The sequence below is a fragment of the Saccopteryx leptura genome, chromosome 2 (genome assembly GCF_036850995.1).
Source record: "Saccopteryx leptura isolate mSacLep1 chromosome 2, mSacLep1_pri_phased_curated, whole genome shotgun sequence".
In the NCBI taxonomy this organism is placed as follows: domain Eukaryota; kingdom Metazoa; phylum Chordata; class Mammalia; order Chiroptera; family Emballonuridae; genus Saccopteryx; species Saccopteryx leptura.
In genome coordinates this window covers 183,133,692-183,140,089 of record NC_089504.1, presented here as the reverse complement: position 1 = coordinate 183,140,089, position 6,398 = coordinate 183,133,692, and the positions used below count along the sequence as shown (strand labels likewise).

General features: G+C 46.0%; 1 long non-coding RNA gene across 1 annotated transcript; it reads left to right on the top strand.

Annotated features, from left to right (window-relative positions):
• The first annotated feature begins 418 nt into the window (after window positions 1-418).
• On the top strand, window positions 419-5,870 carry LOC136395214 (uncharacterized). Its single transcript, XR_010749290.1, has 2 exons — window positions 419-600; window positions 5,541-5,870. It is a non-coding gene; the product is annotated as an uncharacterized lncRNA (long non-coding RNA).
• The last annotated feature ends 528 nt before the right edge of the window (window positions 5,871-6,398 follow it).

Below are 6,398 nucleotides of genomic sequence, written 5' to 3'. Positions count from 1 at the left end.
CAATTGTTTCTAATACGCTCAGGAAATGGCAAACTTGCCTCACGTTCTTCCTTCAGACAGTAAAACTCCATGAGCAAGAGATTTCCCTACCTCCTGGACACTCCGCCACGACCCAATGGTGCCCCGCAGACCCTAGGAGGGTCAAGGAGGCCATTATCTCCCCCCACCCCCAAGGGCAATCTAGTGTCATTCCCAAATCTCCGCTTCTACGCCTTAACCTGCATGCTATTTGCATAAACCCCGTTCCTCTGCCTACCCTCCAAGCCAAATTCACTCACCTCTTCCTAGCCCGGGCCCATCTCGCCACCCACCTCTACAGTTTCTCTCTCCCACACCCTACTCCTCTCACCAGCGCGCCTGCCCCCACACCCCGGCGCACCCCCGCCTACAGCCTCGGTGCTGAAGACAGGGCGCCGGATCCTCCCCCGGCTCCTGTGTCGCAGCCTCGCGGGAGGCAGGAGTTGGGAGGAGAGGGGAGAGGTGGGGGCTGCCGCCCGAAGCTACGAACCCACTGTTCTGAACAAGACTGTCCGCGAACAATATGCCACCATTTAACGCGCGCCAGCCGCCGATTGTGATGTTAATTCGGGGGTGATTTAGGTAGGTGGCACGGAAAGGGGGCTGTCCGCCTCTCTATCAAAGTGCTGTCCCGGGGCTTAATATTTGTAATTGAAGCTGATGAGGACTCCTCTCTGTTTCCACTGATAAATAAAATTAAAAAAACCAGGGAGGGTAAAAAGACCAACTAAATTATGGGGCTGGGAGAAAAACATGATTAATCAAAGGTTTGAATTGTCGCCATGTTCGAGGCCCAGTAAATCTCGCCCAGCCGGGGCCTGTGAAGGCTGGAGGATAAATCTGAGCCGCCCCGTGTTTGCCGCCCCTTTTGTTTGCCTCTCGGTTAGCACGTCAATTAATTCGATAATTGGATGTGAAGAGATGTCAGGAGACTATAGACGGGTAGCCGGGAGGAGTGAGTGTGGAGTAAGGGCCCCGGGAATGGTGATGAAGGAGGCGAGAGTAGGGAAGGTCTAGAAAGCACTTAACCCAGCGGCCTCCGCTAGTGACTAGCAGCCAGCAAAGAGGAGCCCGGGGGAAAGGCACCGGGCTATATGCTTTACCCTCAACTACAGTTGCCGGCCTACCTCTCCACACACGACTCCCTCCAAGAAGCTTTCCAAAATTTTATCTAATTCTGCCCTTCTGTGGTAGCCTCCTTTCCAGTTCTGTTCTCCACTTGAAGGTAGTAAGTGTCCCTGCCTGAATTCATTTGCAACTGTTTGTATATTTCTTCGTAAACAAAGTTTATTCCCCAGTCCCCTCCTCTGGTTCACCCAACCTAGAGTTCCCTACACCCCACAGATTCCCAGCAAGGTAGGGACCTAGACTTGTTTTTTTGTTTGTTTGTTTTAATCATTGATTTGAGAGAAAGAAACATCGATTTTGTTGTTCCTCTCATTTACGCATTCATTGGTTGATTTTTTATGTGCCCTGACCCAGGATGGAACCGGCAACCTTGGTGTGTATTTGGATGATCCTCTGACCAACTGGAACTAACTATCCTGGCCAGAGCTAGACTTCTTTTTGAATCCCTACCCCCAGGGATCAGAACAGAATTTTTGTCCTCACCACCACCCCCACTTCCTCTCCCACACACACATTTAGAATTCTGACCTTCCATCAAAGCTACCTTCTGCTTAAGAAAAATCCCTTTACAAACAAATTATACACACATGAAGCCTGATGCAAAACCTCAGATCAGCAGGCCCTCAGCTGCAGCCTGACATAAAAATAGATGCTTCAGAAATTCAGCCCTTTAGTAAATCACAGGTGGATGCCCCCAACGAGTGGACTCATTCCCTAGAAGGGGAATAGCTATTTTTTAGGTTTTTTTCTCTTTGTTTTTGCGTTGGGAGTGATTTTGGTTTGATATTTGGGATATGGCAGAGTCAGAGGAGAGGTAAAGTTTGTCTGCCTCTATGTGTGTGATAGAGAAAGAGAGAGAGAAATTCCAAAGAGGAATTTCTCTCTTGTCTCTGTAAAATTTTATGCAGGGATGGAGAAGGTCAAAAGAAAGATAAGGCATACAGTGGAATGATGCAAATGATTCTAGAAAATCAGGTGAAATTGGAGGCCAGAGAAGGTGATGAGGACAGGTAATATAAAAGCTATCCTGCCAGGTTGCCTGATGTGAAAGATGCTCTAGGAAAGTACACTAGCAGTTACCCCAGCCAGAGGCTACCCTGGTGAGAACAGAGCACACAGCTACCCCTGATACACAGATAAGGGAGACTAAGGAGGGAGAGCTGAGCCAAATGACAACATGAGGGATACAGCAAACCAATTTTTATTTTAGCGTGCCAAATTAAAACACATGCCAACCAACCATGCACACTTGTTCAGATAATCATCCTTTGTCTGCTTATGTAGGAGGCAAAATCCCATCTATAAAGGGACAAAATGGAAGATTTTGGAAGCTTCAATCTCTGTGTGGAGGCTTCTCAGGGAAGTAGATTTTTACCTGTTCTTTCATGTTATCTGGTCTCAATCTCTTGCCCATGCTGATCAAGCTCTACACTCAGAAATGAATTGAACCTACCACCTGCCTTTTGATTATAGCCTGGTTTTGACTATGTGCTCTCTTAATGGAACCTTGATAATAAACATCCTATATACTGGGAAATATTTTCACTTAAACCCGGAAATTGAAGGATGAGGGTCACAGGAAGAAATCAAGTTCAGGTACCCTACTGCAGCTCTCTATATTCCCCCTCAGGCAGGCCTTTCACAAGCCATCAAGGTCTTCATATCTAACCTCTCAAAAAAGGACACCTATGTTATGAATGGCAATACCATAGGCTGCCCCCAATACCACAAGGAGATGAAAGATGAGATTTAGGGGATCACCACCAAATTTAGGCAGTTAAAGCTGATGTAAAGAGCATAGGACTTGAATTCAAAAGAATAGGCTTTAAGACTGGTGCTATTACTCTTCAGTTATTTGATCAGAAGGAGCTAAAGACCAGAGAGGTGAAAGGACTTCTGCAGGTCACACAGAAAGTGTGGGCCAGCTCAAAAACTCAGTTCTCCACTCTACCAATTCATTTTGTAGATAGCATAGCGTGCCTTTTCTACTTACTAGCTGTGTCTCAGTTTCCTCTTCTGTAAAACAGGTATAATTACTGTACCTACTTCACAGTGTTATTGTTAGGATTTAGATAATTTATGTAAAGAAATCAGCATAACATCTAACACATAATAAGTATTCAAAAATAGCTGTTTTTATTATGATGATAGACATTGTTCTCATAACTCACCAATCTGAATGACATAAATTGGCAAAAGGTATTCACCAATGCCCATAAAATACTTTGTGATTTAATCACTGAGCCTTCAGGGAAGGAGAGAGCACTGCCTTGAAATTGCCTTGAAAAGATAGTAAGCTCTGTGTTTTGATGCCTCTAAAGACCATTTTTCCCCTTAAACCAGTCTTACCCCTTGAAGTCTGCTAGAACTAGGTTTGTATAGGAGGGGTACACCTGGAATAGTTGTATCAGGGACTCATTCATTCATTTATTGAATGCAGTAATCCATCAAACCTATATTGAGGACCCATTATGTGCTCAACACTTTTATAGGCAGTTATCAAACCATGAGTCCATAACAGTATTAGCTTCTCTGGGAAAGAGGAGATAGAGATAGAGATAGAGATAGAGATATATAGATATATTATGCCTCTTTGTATCCCCAGCACCTAACACAGTTCAGGCCCATGGGAATTTGGTAAATGTATACTGAATAAATACATAGACCCCATGAGAAATAGAAGAGAAACAGACACATAGCTCTCCCTCAATAAGCTTAAACTCTATTTGGGGAGAAAAGACGCATACATGAAAGAGTAAGAGAACAATACAAGACAGTAAACATATTAAGACCATGATCAGGCCCTGGCCGGTTGGCTCAGTGGTAGAGCGTCGACCTGGCGTGCAGAAGTCCCGGGTTCGATTCCCGGCCAGGGCACACAGGAGAAGCGCCCATCTGCTTCTCCACCCCTCCCCCTCTCCTTCCTCTCTGTCTCTCTCTTCCCCTCCCGCAGCGAGGCTCCATTGGAGCAAAGATGGCCCGGGCGCTGGGGATGGCTCCTTGGCCTCTGCCCCAGGTGCTAGAGTGGCTCTGGTCACAACAGAGCAACGCCCCAGAGGGGCAGAGCATCACCCCCTGGTGGGCAGAGCATTGCCCCCTGGTGGGCGTGCCCGATGGATCCCGGTCAGGCACATGCGGCAGTCTGTCTGACTGTCTCTCCCCATTTCCAGCTTCAGAAAAATACAAAAAAAAAAAAAGACCATAACCTGACCAGGCAGTGGCACAGTGGATAGAGCGTCGGACTGGGATGTGGAGGACCCAGGTTCGAGACCCCAAGGTCACCAGCTTGAGGGCAGGCTCATCTGGTTTGAGCAAAGCTCACCAGCTTGGACCCAAGTCGCTGGCTTGAGCAAGGGGTTACTCAGTCTGCTGAAGGCCCACGGTCAAGGCACATATGAGAAAGCAATCAGTGAACAACTAAGGTGTCGCAACGAAAAACTGATGATTGATGCTTCTCATCTCTCTCCATTCCTGTCTGTCTGTCCCTATCTATCCTTCTCTCTGACTCTCTCTCTCTCTCTCTCTGTAAAAAAAAAAAAAAAAAAAAAAAAGACCATGAATAAGTTCCAGGTGATAAAGACTAGAAAGAGCTCAAGGGAAGTGGGGGAGGATAGTGGGCAAAGATGCTTAACAAGGAAGGAATGGACTTGAAATAAAGAGTAGAATTTGGTGGGAGGAAGGGAGTATTTCGAACCGGCTATCTCAGCGTTCCAGGTCGCCACTGTGCCACCAGAAGCCAGGCAAAACCTATGTATTTTTTTTTTTTTTGACAGAGACAGAGTCAGAGAAAGGGACAGATAGGGACAGACAGACAGGAAGGGAGAGAGATGAGAAGCATCAATTCTTCATTGCAGCTTAAGTTGTTCATTGATTGCTTTCTCACATGAGCCTTGACCAGGGGCTACAACAGAGTGAGTGACCCCTTGCTCAAACCAGTGACCTTTGGGCTCGAGCCAGTGACCAAGGGGTCATGTCTATAATCCCACACTCAAGCCAGTGACTCCTCGCTCAAGCTGGATGAGCCCGCACTCAAGCCAGCGACCTTGGGATTTTGAACCAGGGTCCTCCACGTCCCAGTCCTACACTCTATCCATTGCACACCACCTGGTCAGGTGAAATCTATGTACTCTTATTGATTAATACCACTCTGTTAAATTTAATTTTCTAAGTAAAATTTAAAAAAAAAGAAAAAGTAGAATTTGGAACAGCAGAGGAGGAAGAGAGTATTCCAGCTGCAGGAGCAGTAAGAATGATAGCATGTGGTAAGAATCTCTACACACAGTCTCTGAATCAGTCTCGATTTTTGAAAAGCAGAATCCATGTTTGCAACTATGTGTTTCTCTGACCATGTTCCTGGCCATCAATAAGTGATGTTTGCATTTTCTATTTGATAGATATGTGTATTCCAAACTGCCCTCTTGATGTTCCGCTTATCTGTCAGACCTCACCCTTACTGGACTATCGCCCCTGAGACAGAGAAATTCCAAAAACTGACAAGCCGCCCCAAGGAGGGGCTCCGGACATACCAGGACTTTTTATTCAACCCCCACATGCTCGAAGCCCCCCAAGGAGGAGCATTCCGTACATACCAGGACTTTTGCCTCAGTATCCCCTCAGGTTCTACCAAACACTACATAACTCGCCCCTAGTCTGTAACCCGGTGCACTTCTCCTGGAGGAGTGCCCCAGCAGGTCTTTCTCCTCTAATAAAGCCTGCACATCTGGTGATGGAGTGCCATCTCATTCTTACACTATTATTTTAGAATACTCACACCTTCTTCTCCTATCTTAACCTGGAATCCAAGAACAAAACAGGAGCCAGCTGCTACAGTCATCAGCAAAAGAAACAAATTGTAAAAGCAATTATGCCATTATCATTTCTCATTTGTCTTCATCCAAGACAGTTTACTCTTCCACTTTCTCTCACATGGTCACTGTCTGAGCTGGGATTATTACTACCTAGATTATTATTGCCTCCTCTATAAACTTCTTTTAGCCAGACATACTCTTTCCAAATAGCCTGGCCTGAAAAGAAACTTTATATTTTTTCCCCAGCTTCCATGGTTACTGTGAGGGAAGCATGGTAGTGAGTGAAAGAAAATAATGTGAATGAATGGTGTTTATTAAATACAAGGTGCTCAGCCTGAGCAGGCAGTGGCACAGTGGATACAGTGTCGGACTGGGATGCCGAGGACCTAGGTTTGAAACCCCAAGGTCGCCAGCTTAAGCGTGGGCTTATCTGGTTTGAGCAAG